Source organism: Sarcophilus harrisii, chromosome 3 (genome assembly GCF_902635505.1).
Source record: "Sarcophilus harrisii chromosome 3, mSarHar1.11, whole genome shotgun sequence".
NCBI classification, from domain to species: Eukaryota; Metazoa; Chordata; class Mammalia; order Dasyuromorphia; family Dasyuridae; genus Sarcophilus; species Sarcophilus harrisii.
The window spans coordinates 315,015,527-315,032,927 of NC_045428.1; positions in this window are offsets into that span (position 1 = coordinate 315,015,527).

Here is a 17,401-nt window from a genome sequence, read left to right on the forward strand (position 1 = left end):
ATACTACATTTACCACTTCAGCTTCATCATCCCTGGCTTTCCTGTTAGTTGAGTCAGTAATGGTTTGGGGTTGAGGGGAATGTGCATGATGTACATACAATTACAGAACAATGTATGCAGAAGTAGTAGGTAAATTCAATAGAGAGATTCAGTGTCTATAATTGAGCTGTGCTATTATAATAAAATAAGGGGACTGGTGACAATATGGATAGGACAACAGGCTTAGAGCCAGGAATATCTGAGTTCAAAGCTGGCCTCAAACCCTAGTTTTGTGACCCTGGGCAAGTCACTTAATTCTGTTTGCTTCAGTTCCTTCATTTGTAAAATGAGCTGGTGAAGGAAATGGCAAACCACTCCAGTATCTCTGCCAAGAAAACCCCAAATGGAAAAGAGTCAGACATGATTGAAATAACTGAACAACAACAATAAATTATAATAAAAATGAAGACATTCTCTCAATTAATCTATAGATTTTGTGCCATACCGAAAGGTCACATAAATTAAGGTAGAATGGATGGCTATCTGATTATGTTGTGGATTCACAAATCCAATTTGTGATGCAGAAACAAATATTGGAAGTCTATTAGTGTATGATGCCCCTTCCCCATGTACCCTTGACACACCTCATGCTGTGTTCAAATACATGGGTGCCTATGTATACCTTTTCATTTTCCTTTTGTTAGATGCTGCCTGCCAGTAGAAAAGTTTTTCTTTCTCCTGAGTGTTTTTCTTTTCCTTTAGTAGACTTGTCTTTACAGAAGAAGTTTAAATTTAAGTTATCCTGTTCCTCTGACAGAGATGGCAGAGATTCTTTACATTTATACTGACTGTAGTAGTGTTACAAAATATAGACGTACTAAATGAAAGGATGGTGAATTCAAGACCGGAAGATGTCTGCTTTCCAAAATTTAAATGGATGTCTTCTCAGGGATTATAAATTGCCTGCTTGATGAAAAAGTAGAATTCAATTTGCTCTAAAATATCAATTTATACTCAAACTCACTTATGCTTTGTATTTTTTGTTCTTCCTTCTTTCCTTCCAACAGGCAGGTTATAATGGTGGATTTTATACATGAAGAGGAATAGATTCTGAAATATTTCTTGGCTAGCTCATCAACTGGAGAGGCTCTTGGATTTGGAGTCTGAAGACGAAAGTTTAAATTTTGTTTCCAATCCAGGAACTACATGAACATAATTATAAAACACTTTTAATCAGATAAAATCAGATTTAAATAACTGGAGAAATATTATTGTTCATAGGTAGTCAGAGCCAATATAATAAAAATGACAATTCTGCCTAAATTAATTTACTTATTCAATGCCATCCCAATTAAACTACTTAAATAGTAAATTAATAATTTTACTAATTTATTTTAGTTTATTAATAAAATTACTTTATTGAGCTAGAAAAAGTAACAATAAAATTCATTTGAAAGAACAAAAGATCAAGAATATCAGAGGAATTAATTAAAAAACTGTAAAGAAAGTGCACTTAGCAGTACTACCTCTTAAAACTACATTAGAAGGCAGTAATTTAAAAAATTATCTGGTACTGGCCAAGAAACAGAAATATGAATAAGTGAAGCTGAGTAAACATACAACACACAAAAGTAAATGATTATAGTAATCTTATCTTTGACAAATTAAAGATTTAAGCTTTTGGGATAAGAATATACTTACTATTTGGTAAAAATTGACAGGAAAACTAGAAAGCAACTTGATAACAATTGGGTATAGACCAATATCTTATATCATTTACCAAGATAAGGTCAAAATGAATATGTGATCTAGATATGAAGAGAGCTATCATAAGAAAAGTAGAAGAACATAGCATACATTATCTATCAGACATGCATGGGAGAAGAATTTATGAATAAACAAGAGATGGAGAGCCTTGTGAAATGTAAAATGGATAATTTTGATTATATTAAGTTAAAAAAAAAGTTTTGCACAAATAAAACCAATGTAGCTAAGATTAGAAACAAAGCAGAAAATTTTGGGAAAAAAATTTGTGGACAGTTTTCCCAGATAAAAGTCTCATTTCAGATATATAAAGAATTTTGTTAAATTTATAAGATTGAGTCATCTTTGAGATATCATCTCACACCTCAGACTGGCTAAAATAATAGAGAAAATAACAAATGTTGGAGGTAATGTGGAAAAATTGGGACATTGTTGGTAGAATTGTAAACTGATTCAACCATTTTGGAAAGCAACCTGGAATTATGCCCAGAGAGTTATAAAACTGTGTATATCCTTTGACCCTGAAATGCCATGATTAAGTCTATTTCCCAAAGTGATTAGGGAAAAGGAAAAGAATCCATATGTTCTAAAATGCTTATAGTGGTTCTTTTTGTGATGGTAAAAATTGGAAATTACAAGGATGCCCATCAATTGGGAAATGGCTAGATAAATTGTGGCATGTGATTGTGATGGAATACTACTGCATTGTAAGAAATGTTGAGCTTGTTGATTTTAGAAAAATATGGAAAGAATTGCATGAAATAATGAACACTGAAGTGAGCAGAATCAAGAGAATGTTGTATACAGTAACAACAATCTTGTTCAAAGAATAACTGTGAATAAGCAAGTTATTCTTAGAATTATAAATACTCAAATTAGCTATAAGGGGCCTATGAAAGAAGATGTTATACACCTCCAGAGAAAGAACTGATAAATACCAGTATGAATGGTATGGTTTTACATATATTTAGAAATCTGTGTCAAATGGTTACGTTTTCTAGTACAGAGTAGGGAAAGAGGAAGAGAAACAGTTTGGAACTTAAAATGTAACCCTCTCCCCACCCCCTTCCGAAAAAAAGGAAAAAGGAAAAAAATGCTTCCATAGATTACTATGTGATCTTGAGCAAATTCCCAAATTTCTGAGCCTAGTTTGCTTCACTTTTAAAATTAGCCCTGCCTATCTTCCAGTATTATTGTGGAAAGCAAATTAAGTAATATATATGGAAACACTTTGAAAACTTTAATATGCTATATAATTACAAATTACTGATAGTCTCATTAGCTCTGCACCTGAGCATCTATTCTTGAGGAAGTGGGAAGAAGAGAAAATATCTGAGGGTTATAGGGTGAGGAGTCAAGTCATTACTTTCCCCTAAAGGTTTATTCTTTTTATAATAAAGGCTTTTTTTGAATCTTCCTGGCCAGTCTGGAACCAGAGTGCCCCCCTAACATTATATACCTTTTTGCAAGAGAAAGTACCATCACATTATTTAGCCCAGAAGTCATATCACCTGCCCTCAGATTGCTAGCTCTAGGTCTAATGAGAGGACCTATGTTTCCTGGTCTAGGTGTATTTTGGCAGTGTTATTTTATGACCTGATCCCTACCCTTGGAAGTCTCCCAAACTAAAGAGGGCCACTGGAAAATTGGCTGAAAACCAGGCATTTAAAAATGATGTTATGGCTAGCTCTGTACTCAGTATGGTATGGGGTTTTAAAGAATTGCAGGACAGGTCAGGGAATTTAAAGTCTAATGGGAAAGGGAAACAAATATACTTAAAAGTAATATATTACTATGTAATACTATATTATTACAATATTATAAATGTAAAGTAGCATGTGACAAGTGTTGAATGAGTCAGAAAAATATAAAACATCATAAAAATGTCTTTGCCTTACAGACAGGCATAAACTTGGGACCAAGAAAGTTTAAGTTTATATTTTCTTCTCCTCCCTTCCCAAATCTACTTTCTTAATAAATCCTTGACTTCAACTCATCTAAAAGCTATGCTAGTTCCAGACACCAGATGCCAAATCTCAATGAAAATTTAGTTACAAATCCCTCCTTCCCACTTCTTTTTCGTCATTCCAGTACAATCCAATCCAACCCAATAAATATTTATTAAGCACCCATAATAGCAATGTGCCAGGCACTGTTCTAAACAATAAAAAGAAAGTCCGCCCTCAAGGACTTTATAATCTAATAGGGAAAGACATCAGAAAAGTAGGCAGGAAAGTGGGGAGTGATATCAAAAGCTCTAAGCACAGGGGCATCTTGTTCTGTGGAGTTTCAACCAGGCAGAGCAGCAGAAATGAGTCATTTCAGTGCTTCTTAAAGGAAGGCATTGGGAGGAGTTTAGTAGTCCACTCTCCAGCTCTTCAATTTGGGGAGAGGAGGCTTAAAAAAGGAGAATCAATCAGAATTTGAGTTAGCCGTCAAGTATTGTTGTTTGGCCTTCATTCTCCAGCAGATCCATTAACATCAGGGTGGTGATAACATGACATAGAAGTAAATTGGATTTAAGTGAGGGAAGGCTGTGCAAAGTCACCAGCCCTGTTTTCTCCTTCAGTGCCCTTTGGATTTCACAAGTTATAGATCAGGAGGACTGAAGATGGCTCTGGATGCAGTGGGAAACTTTGGCCTTTTTAATCTAATGTCTTTAAGAGCTCTCAGGTTAACTGAGGCTATACTCAATCAGTGATTAAGGCTAAGTAAGAAATGAAACAGAGAATGATCTTTTACTTAGTCAGGAAAAAAAATTAACAATTTAGGAGGGCCTGATCATCAGGGTTTCTGGCCAAACCAGAAACAATTGCTATTTCCATTCACTCTGATCCAATCAGGACCTAAACAATGACCAAGTGGGCTTTGTCCTAGGCCCTATTGTTAGCCAATCTGTGAGATTCTGAGTGATTTGGGTTTAAGGCATTGTCCTTAAGAAAGAAATCTATCTGGTAAACCCCAAGATATCTTAGGTGGTTTCAGCAATAAAAATTTACATTCCTTTGGGCAGAGCACAGCCCCGGTAAGGGTATGATGCTCTATATGGAAGGAAAGGGAAAGAAAATAAGAAAAACAAAACAAAACACCTCCGTTGCCCAACTGGCCAGTTTGAGTTGCCAGTGGGCAGCTCCTACAACTTCTTCTTCAAAGAGAACCAAACAGGAAAATGATGAATTTAGAAGTGACAAGCTTAACCTGAGGGGCATCTTGTTCCCTAGAGTTGAAGCCAGGCAGAGAAGCAAATGTATATTAAGAACCATGTACAAAACATGGTGCTAGGCACCATACATTACAAAAATAAAAGCCATCTTTGCCCTCAAAATATTTACATTAGGGGCATATGACATGTACATAGATTAAATATAGCACAAGATAATTTGAAGAACCAGAGAACACTGAGATTGGTGGGGATGGTGAATCAGGGAAGGTTTTATAGAGGAGGTAGCAACTGAGTTGAATCTTGGAGGAAGATATTTCTGACAGATGGATGTGAGGAGGAAATATATTCCAGTTTAGGGGGACACTGTAGGAATACAGGAAGACAGGAGATGGAATATTGAGTTCTGGGAACAGCTCCTAGTTCAGTTTGGCTGGGAAACAATTTGTCTGGAAAGGTAAATTGAAGGCAGATCATAAAGGACTTTAAAAGCCAAATTAAGCAATCTGTATTTTGTCTTGAAAGTGATAGAGAACCCTTGAGCAGGGAAGTGACAGACAAAACTATTTCTTTTTTAATGTTTGAGAAATATTGTTATTGATAGCAGTTGTTATTTATTTATTTATTAAAACTTTTTATTTTCAAAACATATGGATAAATGATTTTTCAACAATGACCCTTGCATAGCCATGTGTTCCAAATTTTTCCCTCCTTCCCCCCATCCCCTCCCCTAGATGGCAAGCAATCCAATATATGTTATATATGTTAAAATATATATTAAATCTAATGTATGTAAACATATTTATACAATTATCTTGCTGCATAAGATATCAAAAAGGAAAGAAAATGAATAAGAAAACAAAAAGTAAGTGAACAACAACAAAAAGAGTGAAAATGCTGTGTTGTGATCTACACTCAGTTCCCATAATCCTCTCTCTGGGTGTAGATGGCTCTCTTCATCACAAGATCATTGGAACTTGCCTCAATTATCTCATTATTGGAAAGAGTCATGTCCATCTGAATTGATCATCATATGATATTGCTGTTGCCGTGTACAATGATCTCCTGGTTCTGTTCATTTCACTTCATATCAGTTCATATAAGTCTCTCCAGTCCTCTCTAAAATCATCCTGCTGATAATTTCTTACAGAACAATAATACTTCATAACATTCATATACTATAACTTATTCAACCATTCTCCAACTGATGGGCATCCACTCAGTTTCCAGTTTCTTGCCACTATAAAGAGGGCTGCCACAAACATTTTTCCACATGTGGGTTCTTTTCCCTCCTTTAAGATCTCTTTGGGATATAGGAGCAGTTGTTTTTTATATCACCTTCATTTCCGAATATATTTTTCACTAGTCTCCTATCTAGGGAACCACCCCTTGAGACAAAGATTTTTTTTTTTAAAGAAAAAAAAAAGTTCTGTGACACTAATGAACACATATACTAGCTGACAAAAGATCCAATATGCCATACCCTTGCTTCCCTTCTTCTGCAAAGAAAAGATAGAGCTACATTTTAAAAATTGTTTTCTGAGACCAAGAATTATAATGTACATTGTAATGTGTATTATAATGGTACAGTGTTCATTTCTTTTCCTTTTTTTGTTGTTGTTCTTTCCATTAATATTAGTGAAGTCACTATATTTTGTTTTTCTGGTTTTGATTTCTTCACTGTCTTAGTTCTTAAAGTCTTCCTATGCTTCTCAGATTTCTTTGTGTATTACATTCATGGAATTTGTTTAGCTATTCATTAATTGATGGACATTTATTTTGTTTCCAGTTCTTTGCTATCATGAAGAATTCTATTATGAATATTTTGGTTCATATTGTACTGTTATTTTTGTATTTGACCTTTTGGGGACATTTGCCTATTAGTGGGATATCTGGGTCAAAAGATATTGATATTTCACTGTCACTTGTTTAGCACAATTCCAAATTATTGTCCAGAACAACTGGAGCTATCCATAGCTCAATCAACAGCATATTAATATGTCTATCTTTCTGATGTCCCTATTTCTATTTGTACTATTTCCATTTTTTGACATATTTACCAATTTGTGGGGAGAGGTAAAACTTCATTTATTTTCATGTGTATTTCTTTTATTATGATTTGATACAATCTTTAATGTTAATTGTTTACAATTCTTCTGTAAATTATTTGTTCATATCCTTTGACCACTTTATTTATTGGGGATAATATAGGCCTGTTTAATAAGAAGGTTATTGGTGGAGGGAAGGTGCAGCTAGGTGGAGGATATTTTGGAGAAATATAAGAATAGAAACAAGGAAACCATTGAATAAATTATCATAGTGGTTGAGGTTAAGGGTTATGAGTGTTTGTGTCCGTATAGTGGCATTGTGAACAGAGAGAAGAAAATAAAATGTGAGAGGTGTTGTAGACTTAATTATGACATCCAGTTTAGGAATCTGAGTGCTCAACCAAAATAGGAAAGTTTAGAGGAGGTAAGAAGTTAAAAGACGTGGGGATGATGAGAAAGTCTGGAGATTAGTTGAATTAAAAAATAATTTTTGAATACCTAGTCTTTACCCAGTCTTATTCCCATAGCCCAGCCAGGATCAGTGTTACCCATCTGTTATCTTGTCACAAAAAGAGTCATATTATTGTTGTTTAGTCATTTTCAGTTGTGTTTAACTCTTAATTTTGGTTTTTCTTGGCAAAGATACTAGAATGGTTTGCCATTTTCTTCTCCAGCTCATTTTACAGAGCAGAGTTAAATGACTTGTCCAGAGTCAATAAATATTGAGACCAAATTTGAACCCAGATCTTTGTGACTCCAGGCCTGGCTCTGTATCTACTATACTACTTCACTACTCTAGGAGAACTATACCACATTTTTACCGCATGCTATATGTGATTTCTAGGAGAAATCATCTCCATATATATACCAGCATAGTATCATGCTGAACATTTAGCAGGGGTCCTCAAACTTTTTAAATAGGGGGCCAGTTCACTGTTCCTCAGACTGTTGGAGGGCCAGACTATAGTAAAAACAAAAACTTTGTTTTGTGGATCTTTAAATAAAGAAACTTCATAGCCCTGGGTGAGGGGGATAAATGTCCTCAGCTACCGCATCTGGCCTGCGGCCGTAGTTTGAGGACCCCTGATTTAGGGTATATAAGTGATTGATTTTGGCATCTTTAAGTGACTTGGACTAATGGTAATTGCTAGGTCTTGGTATGGTTTTTCTGTTTTATAACCTCTTTTCTGGAATTTCTTTTTCCTTTATCCTTTTCTAGTTTCCCATTTTCAAGTTCAGTGAATTCAAGGCAGATTGTCCCAAAGTCATAGTACTCTATTACTATTATATCACTTAATGTGTTCTGTACTAAGGCTTCTTAAATTTTTTCCACTTTCTACTCCTTTTTGCCTGAGAAATTTTTACATGATACTGGGTACATAGATATATAAAAAAATATAAATCAATCATTTACTGATAATAAACCCTAATTTTGCCACCTCCCACATTTAAGATGCAAGACCCCATAGTCGAAACCCACAGTTTAAGAAGCTGGGCTCTATACTATTTCAGTTAGTGGACTGACTGACTTCCATGAATTTAATTACCAACTATGCTGATGATCTCAAATTCACTTATCTTGTCTTAAGCTCTTTGCTGAATTTCAGTTTCGCATCTCCAACTGCCTTTTACACATCTTGAACTGGATGTTCAGTAAACATCTTAAACCCATTATGTCCAAAACTAAACTCATGATCTTTCCCTCTAAATCTTCTCCCTCTCCTAATTTTCCTATTATTGTTGAGGGCAACACTATTTTTCAGTACCTTCCAGGCCACAAACTAGGTGTCATCTTCAACTTCTCATTATTCCTCACTTCCCATTTGTTCCTACCGTGTTACCAAGACTTGTTGACTTCACCTTTGCAGCATTGATTAAATATTCCCTCTTCTCATCTCTGACACTGCCATCACCTCGGTGCAATACTTATTAGCTCATACTTGAGTTATTGCAGTGGTTTGCTGGTGGATCTGTTTGTTTTAAGTCTCCCTATTCCCAATTCAGTCTCCTTTCAGATGTCAAAATGATGTTCTTAAAGTTCATGTAACCATGTTACTCTCCTACTCATTAAACTCCTACTCATAACTCCTTATCACTTCTAGGATCAAATACAAATTCTGTTTGGCATTCAATCTTTCATAAAATAGTCCTCTCCTACCTTTCCAGTCTTTTTATATTTTACTCTCCAACACATACTTTTTGAAACTGTGACACTAGCCTCCTGGTTGTTCTGTGAACAAGACACTCCCATCTTTTGGCTCTGTTCATTTTCTCTGGCTTTCATCCACGCTGAGAATTATTTCCCTCCTCACCTCTATTTACTGGCTTCCTTTGAGCACCAACTAAAATTGTATCTTCTATAGGAAGCCTTTCCTATCCCTGCTTAATTTTGAATGCCATTTCTCTTTTAATTATTTATTATTTATCCTGTATTTAAGTTAGTACATATTTCTTTGCCTTTTATCTTCTCCATTAAAATTGTGAATTCCTTGAGGGCAGAGAGTGCTCTTTACCTCTTTTAAAAAAAAATTCCTACTGCTTAGCACAGTGCCTCGGAACCTAGTAGGTATTTTATAAATATTTATGGATTGATTGAATTTTAGCCTTAATAATAGATTATTGCTTAAAATTTTCTAAGACTTTTGTTCTGGTTTGTTATTTTACTTTGTATTACTTTAAAGTCATCTGCATAATATGTTGAACTTTGGAATGATAAATTAGTGCTTTATAAACCTAACAAGCAAAGGCTGCTTTATTGCAAATGATCATTTGATGATGATAATTATAATTGGTTATAGGATACGTTATCAATAATAGTGATTTTTTTTCCACGCATACTCAGCCTAATGTTGATAGGAATGGAAAAGAGTCAGTGATTAGAATTAAGATTTAGAATCTTGCTTCTGCTTATACTTTTATTAACACTAATGTCTTAAGTAAAAGGTTCTGCCTTCATGAATGGTTTTCACAGATTGGTTTCTTTCTATTAAATGGAGGAAGTGAAGGTAGCCACTTTTCATTTACTGAATTTGGAGTTGATATGCCTTGCTGAATCTTAGAATCAGTGTAGTCAGAACAGGAAGAAACCTTAGAGATAATTTAGTCCAATTTTAATCATTTAAGTTAATCAAAGGATATTGGCAGAGTGGTGGAATGATTCCAGAGCTGGCCTTGGAGCCAAGAAGATTATCCTCTGACATGTACTGATTTTGTGACCTTTGGCAAATTTTTGTTTATTTGTTTGTTTTTTAGGAAACTCTTTAAGACTACAAATTATAGAAAAGGTACTGTTCTGCATTAACTGAAGGAGTTTCCTTATTAGAAATTCCTTATGTTGATAAAATTAGGGATCTAGTCCTTATTCCTTATTGTTTCTCAATAAGGAGTAGACACATATTTTATAGATATAGGAAATAAATTTAAGAGAAGTTAAAAGCTGATTGTTGGTAGTCCTATCTTTGTTGTTGCTGTCCAATCCTTTTAGTTCTGTCTGACTCTTTATGACACTGTTTGGAGTTTTCTCAATAGAGGTACTATACAGATGAGGAAACTGAGGCAAATAGGGTTAGTAACAATACAAGATCACAGAATATACATAGAATTAGAGTTGAGATTTTAAAGATACGATCTACTCTCCTCATTTCATAAAGGAGGAAACAGGCACAGGAGAAAGAAAAGATGCATTATTTAATTGTGATCACAGAAAAAATATAAGTAAACACATAGGAAAAGATATAGAAAAATCTAGGTGACACAGGCAGTAAGTGTCTGAAGCCACTTATGATGAGTCTTCCTGACTTCGTCTCCTTACAAATAAGGAAACAGACTTAGAGATAGAACAAGTCATAGTGGAAAGAATGCTGGTCCCAACTAAAGGCAGAGAATGTGGGTTAGAATTCAGGTTCTTTCCCTTTCATGAATGATTTAGGCATCAGTTAATCTCTCTGGACCTTGGTTTCCATATTTATAAAGTGAGATAGTTGGACTGAGTGACCTTGGAGGTCCCCTCCAGTTTTAAATGGGTGATTTAATTGATTTGCCCAAAGTCACTTCATTGTAAGCCACAGAAGTAGGGATTCCATCTGATGTTTTCAGTTTCCTAATCTGGTCACCTTATTTTCCATTATATTGTATTATACTGTCTTCTAGGTATGAAAGTTTATAATGTAACTGATTTATTTTGCATTTATATTGGCCACTGACTTTCAAAATTCTTTGAAACAGCATATCAGTTGGAATGTGAGCTTTGTCTATAGCTTCTTTCTTTCTCTGAATAGTGTCTAGATTGTAATTGAAACTAGTTTTTTCGTTTTTTGGCAGCAGGAAACACTTCAATCTCTGCCACTAGGTGGAACCATAAATCTCTTTATTTTTTCCCTAGGCCCTTGTTAATATTGTGGAGGTAAAGATGGAGCCCCATGGGGCCAATCATATCTTGACTCTATTTGCTGATGGCTACTCTCATTCCCAGCCAGTCCTTCTGTTGTTTTATTTTTTTCCCCCTCTTCTATTAAAATCCACTCCCAAGGAAGGAGCTGAAAAGCCTGTAGTTCAATAGGCTCATCAAATTTGATGGGTTATTTCTCTATAAGGGGGAATTTGCATTTGGGCTAGTGACAAAGCCTTAAGTCACTGAAGCTAATGCTGGAAATTCAGTTGTCAATAAGTCAGGTGGAGGGAGGAGAAGTATTTGGATGGACAAGGCAGGGGTTGTTCTTGGTGTCCCTAGAATCATACTACATAGGGTAGCCACTTGTTCCATTCATGTATGAAGTTCTGAATCTAAGTATTAAGCCCGAGGTAGAATTTCATAAAGATCTGGGCATCTTTGGCACAGATGCATTTGTCAGAGTTGCTTTGAAATTCCCAAAGAAAGGGAGCTAATTTGAAAGGGATTAAGTTTTCTCATCTGTTGAGTGAGGTGTTTTGACTAGACAATTTTTAAAGTCTCTTCTTGCTCTAAATTTATAATCCAATGAAGATTTTTGAAAATAAATTTTTTGGGGGGAAATTCTCTCATTTTCAATCTCTCTCCCCATTAACATCTCTCCCCATTAATATTTGTATTTCCTAAAAAAATCAAGGAAAAATGGAATTTTTCCATCCTTATTTCTCTAAGGGATACAAGATCACAGAATATTAATGAATTAGAGTTGAGATTTTAAAGATCAATAAGCATTTATTAAGTGTCAGGCAATGTACTATATGCTGAGGGTACAAAGACAAAACCAAAACACTCCCTACCCCCAAGGACCTGTGTTTCTAGTAGGTGCATGTGTATGAAGAGGGAGGGGATGTTGTGGTTGGTTGTTCAGTTGTTTCAGTTTTGTCTGATTTTTCTGATTTTTTTTGGTGTTTTCTTGACAAAGATACTATACTGGTTTGCTATTCCCTTCTCCATCTCATTTTATAGATGAGAAAACTAAGGCAAACAGGGGTAAGTGACTTGTCCAGGATCACATAGCTAGTGTCTGAGGCCAAATTTGAACTCAGCTTTTCCTAATTCCAGATCTGACACTATCCACTATGCCACCTAGCTGCCCTGTTGAAGATATGACATGCATCCAAATAAATAAATATGAAAAAGATTCAAAATAATTTTGAAAAGGGAATTAATATTTGGGATTAGGAAAGGTTTCCTATAGGAACTGAACCTTGAAAAGAACTAGGGATTGCTAGCTAGAGTCAGAGGTGAGGAAAGAGAGCATTCCAAGCATGAGGCACAGCCTGGACAAAGACATGGAGACAGGACTTCCTAGCATTGATTAAAATTTGGGAAATGAAAGCATAATTAGCAGAGTATGTTCAATAAATAGCAAGGATATTTTTAATTGGAGTGAAAGGTTTGTACTATAACATAAAAGGAAATAAAATTTTAAAAATGGGGTCAAATTTCGAGAGGACGTTAAAAGCTAGACAGAAATGTTATGCAGTAGGAAACAGGGTGCTATTGGAAGGGTTTCTGAGTGGGAAATTTTCTGATTTTTAAAATTCCTAGATAGAGATATGACTCGAGAGAAAAGTTGGGAAAATGTTATTGAAAGAATGAAGAAAGAGGGAAATTTCCAATTTTTGAGAGAAAAAACAATTTGAAATTTCCCCCGTTTATTGTGTATATATATGTACATGTATGTGTATAATACATAGTGTGTTTGTTTGAAGGACAGTGGTTAGAAGTGGGATGAGGTCCTTTGGATTTTCTACATTTCTTTGAATGGAGAGCCCACAAAATGAACTCCAATATCCAAAGTTATCCTTTTCCTGAGTTTTTCCCACTTCTTTAAAGACATAAGTTCCTTGCAGGAAGCTCCAGAAACCACAAAAAAATTTTTTTCTGTTCTTTTTTTGTAATTTTTATTCTAAAAAAGAAGGTTGTCTTTTCACATCTGCCAAGTAAGTGGAAGTGTGAATCTAAACAACTGCCACCAGTAAGAAAGCTGAACTCAGGTTTTTGTTTTTGTTGTTGTTGTTGTTTTTGCAAATAATCAGTTATAAGCTGAAGGACAGGATGAATTAATCAGCTATTTTTCCTAATTCTTTTGTTTGTGAATGTTGCTAACCTTAAGGAAGGAAGTGAATACAGACTTTTGGACTTCAGAAATCTACCTCTTTCTTGGTTTATATGCATATTAGTAACACTTCACAGTGACAGAAGATATATTTCCTCTGACCAACCTTTTATACATGCTTATGTAGGTACATACCTCTTCCAATTGAACATTAACTTCTTGAGGGCAGGTATTGCTTTGTTTTTGTCTTTTTATACATAATGCCTGACAAATATCAGGAAATTGATAAGTGCTTGTTGATTGATTGACTCATAGTCTTTCATCTCAGTTTTGACTTTCTCTATGCAAATTTAAGTGTGGAGATGTGATTGGTGTGAATTTATCCAAACAGAATCTGCTCTAAGTCCTTGTCTTATTGGAAATGCTTCCTCCTCCACACACACACACACACACACACACACACACACACACACACACATATATATATGTAATGTATTCTATCATGTGAACTACGAAATATATATATACATATATATATTTCGTAGTTCACATGATAGAATCACTTCCCATAGAGCGTGTTCAACTATATAGAACATTTTATTATTGGCATAGGAATAACAAAAACAGCAAATAATACTTTTAAAAAACCACCACATGACAAAAATTACTACATTTCCTCAGCTTCTCTTAGTCTTAGCCAACCCTCAAATGATGTATAGGACATTCTGAACCAGTTGGTTCTAGGAAGGGAACTCCCATGAATATATATATGTTGTTGTCAGCTTAAACTGTCTGGAGAGAATAAGCAGATTATTAAATCCTCAGTGTGAGCATTTGCCCCTCAGAGATCATCAGCAAATGCTATAACTCAGAAGTTGATTTACTGTTTTATTGATTGCATAGACTTAAAATGATGGAGGAAATGCTAATAATGCCGATTAAATTTAATAGTTTGTTCTGACACATGTGATTCTCTCTCCCTACCCCCATGAGTTGGTTGTTAAAGATTTACCAGCAGCAATCAGGCAAAGGAATGTTGACAATACAAAACAGTTCCCAAATAATGGTCTTACACCATCTACTAGGGCTGGTCTTTGATCAAGAGTCAAGAACTTTGAACCCACGACTCGATTCCTTCCTCCTTAAAGTATGGGGCATGCTTAAGATCTGATACAGACTGACATATCTTTCTTGTTCAGTGTTCTATTGTTGTCGGGGCCTTCTTTGATTCATCACTTTTGGAGCAGAATGAATGAAGACAGTGGCAGACCCAAGCAAGTGCCAACTTACTCTCTGCATTCTGTCCTTTTTTCACTTTGTTCCATTTCCAATGTCACATCTCTTTTCATTTTCTCCAAATCCAAGGATTTTCCAGGGAACCTCTTTCTGTTGCTTCTACCATCATTTCTACTTTTCATTCATTCCTCTTTCATTTCCTCACCAGACAACTGAAGACCTACTGCTGCTCTGTGAAGGATGAGAGGTCAGATTGAATGAGAACTATGTGACCTATCCTGTAATGTCCCACTTATGCCTTTTCTTTTTCTCATTAAGCCTTCCTTCCAACCCTTACTTTCTTCCTTCTCTGAATTCCTATGTTCTCAGAATTTATTATCTTTATGCTTAAGATTTGGTACATATATTATTTGTATTGAGAATCTTGTCTTTATTCTTAAGACTTGGCACATATTATTTTTATTGAGAATCTTGTCTCTTCAACTAGATTATGAGTTGCTGTTAAGCTGAAATTGTATTTTGTTCTTTTTGAAATTCTTCAGCAACTTTTTCAGTGATGGGCACCAATTATGTGCTCAATGAATGCTTTTTGAATAGAATTTGAATGTGCTGATTTAATTTTCATCCACATTTTGAAGGTTAGAGTAGATACAGCCTCAGAATGTGATCTTTTCGAAAGCAGTTATGTTCAAATCTTTTACAATCTTCTTGGGGTGTGTTTACACAATTGGGGTTTTATTGTTTCCTCTTTATCTAGACAAGAACATGGACTACTTATATTCAAAGTCTGCTGAAAGGAACTGCTACTGGCTCAATACATATTCGTTGTCCACTTGCTTGAATAGTTGGTACAGAAAGAGAAAGTCCTTTTTAATAGTAGATTACATTAGCATTCCTGAACATTCATTAAGCATTTACAATTTCCTGGAATAGTGTAAGATAGTTTCCCTTTGGGTCCTATCACTAGTAGATAGCAGATAGTAGAAATTTACTTCCTGTGTTTATATATGCAACAATAAATTTTTGATGAATTATGCTGGAAATTCTTTGTTAGCTTCTAACTGATAGCTGGAAACCCTGTTTTGTTTATTGTTTTAAAGCAAGCAAAAACATAAGTAGGTGTTTTTAAAACTATTTTTAACAACATCCAGAGGGCAAATAATTCCAGAGCTATGTGAGAGAGAATGCTTCCTTTGGAAAACCTCTTAATGAGACCTTCCAGGAAGACCACAGCGTGGCTACAAAATGTGAAAACAGCTGGTTGATCCAGCCAGTTGAGGAAAATAATCAAGTCAAGTCAGGATAAAACTTCATCCAACTAAGTGGGTGGGTAGGATTAAAGCAGCAGGGTACCATGAGAGGAATAAAAGCACTGGATTTGGAATGAAAAGTTGTGGGTTTTAATTCTGGCTGTACCCCTACTTACTCGTTTTGTGATCTTAGTTCAGTTAACTTCCTTGGGACTTGGTTTTATTTATCTGCAAGATGAGGGTAATATTTGTCATATCTAACTTAACTGTTAAAGCCGTAATTGTTAATGTTAAGTTGACAATGTTCAGGACTGATTTGTCAGTGAAGGGAGTTAATATAATTTTAGACTGTATTAAGAGAGGTTCAAGATCCAGGGATAAGGAAATAAGAGTTTCTCTGTTTTCTGAGCTGGTCAGACTGCATTGGAATATTGTAGTGTTGTGGGTGCCACAGATTAATAATTCATGGAGCATCTTCTGGAGGATGGTGGCAAATGACATGGTTAAGCTCATGCTGTGTAGGACTAGGTAATAGGAAAGGTTAAGCTCATGCTGTGTAGGACTAGATAATAGGAAAGGGAATGTTTTGTTTGGAGAAGACTGGTGGAACATGATACTTGTTTTCAAGCATTTGCAGGACTTTCATATGGGGAACAAAGATTAAGGTATGATAGATTCATAGATTTAGAGCTGAAAAGCATTTTGGGAGCTATCAAGTCCAACACTTTAATTTTTGAATTGAGCAAACTAAGGCAAACTAAGGCATTGAGTAATTTGCTCAAGATCACATAGCTAGTGACTAAGGCAGGATTTGAATCCAGTTCTTCTTGTCTCTAAGTCTAATCCTAGTAAAAAAGGTATCCATAGAAGTCAGATCAAGGAGCAAAGAGTAGGAATTTTAAAGATTAAATCTAGGCTTGTGCTCTATTTTGGCCTCATGGCTCAGGTTACAGGCAAGTCCCAGATTTGAGGATTTGCAGAAAATTTGTATTTGGAAAGCTAATGCAAGCTTGACCTTTCTTACTATTCAGTATCAAGCAGAAGTATATCTATAACACATACACACATATACTTTGTGGTGACATCAATAGGCAGAGATCTGACTATGCAGGGGCAAGTTCCCTAACTTGAGGAAACCGAATACAGTGTCAAGATCTGAACGAGAATAAATACTAGGACTGGGATCTTTTTAGGGGGGGAGTCAAACTTTAAAGAGGCTTCTTTGGGATAGACAATCAGCACTACATGTGGGAAGGGCCATTCTTAATTGGATCCAGATGTGGTAAGGAATTTCTCCAGGGATGCTTATCGATACCAGACTCAAGTGAAAAGCTTCCTAAATGGGACCAGAAATTGGGTGAAGGTTTGAGTTGGGACAACTATAACTGGGTGTCAATGTACAGCTGTTGTAATTAGTTGGGAACTTTGTCTTTCAGGACTTTCAGAATGAGTTTG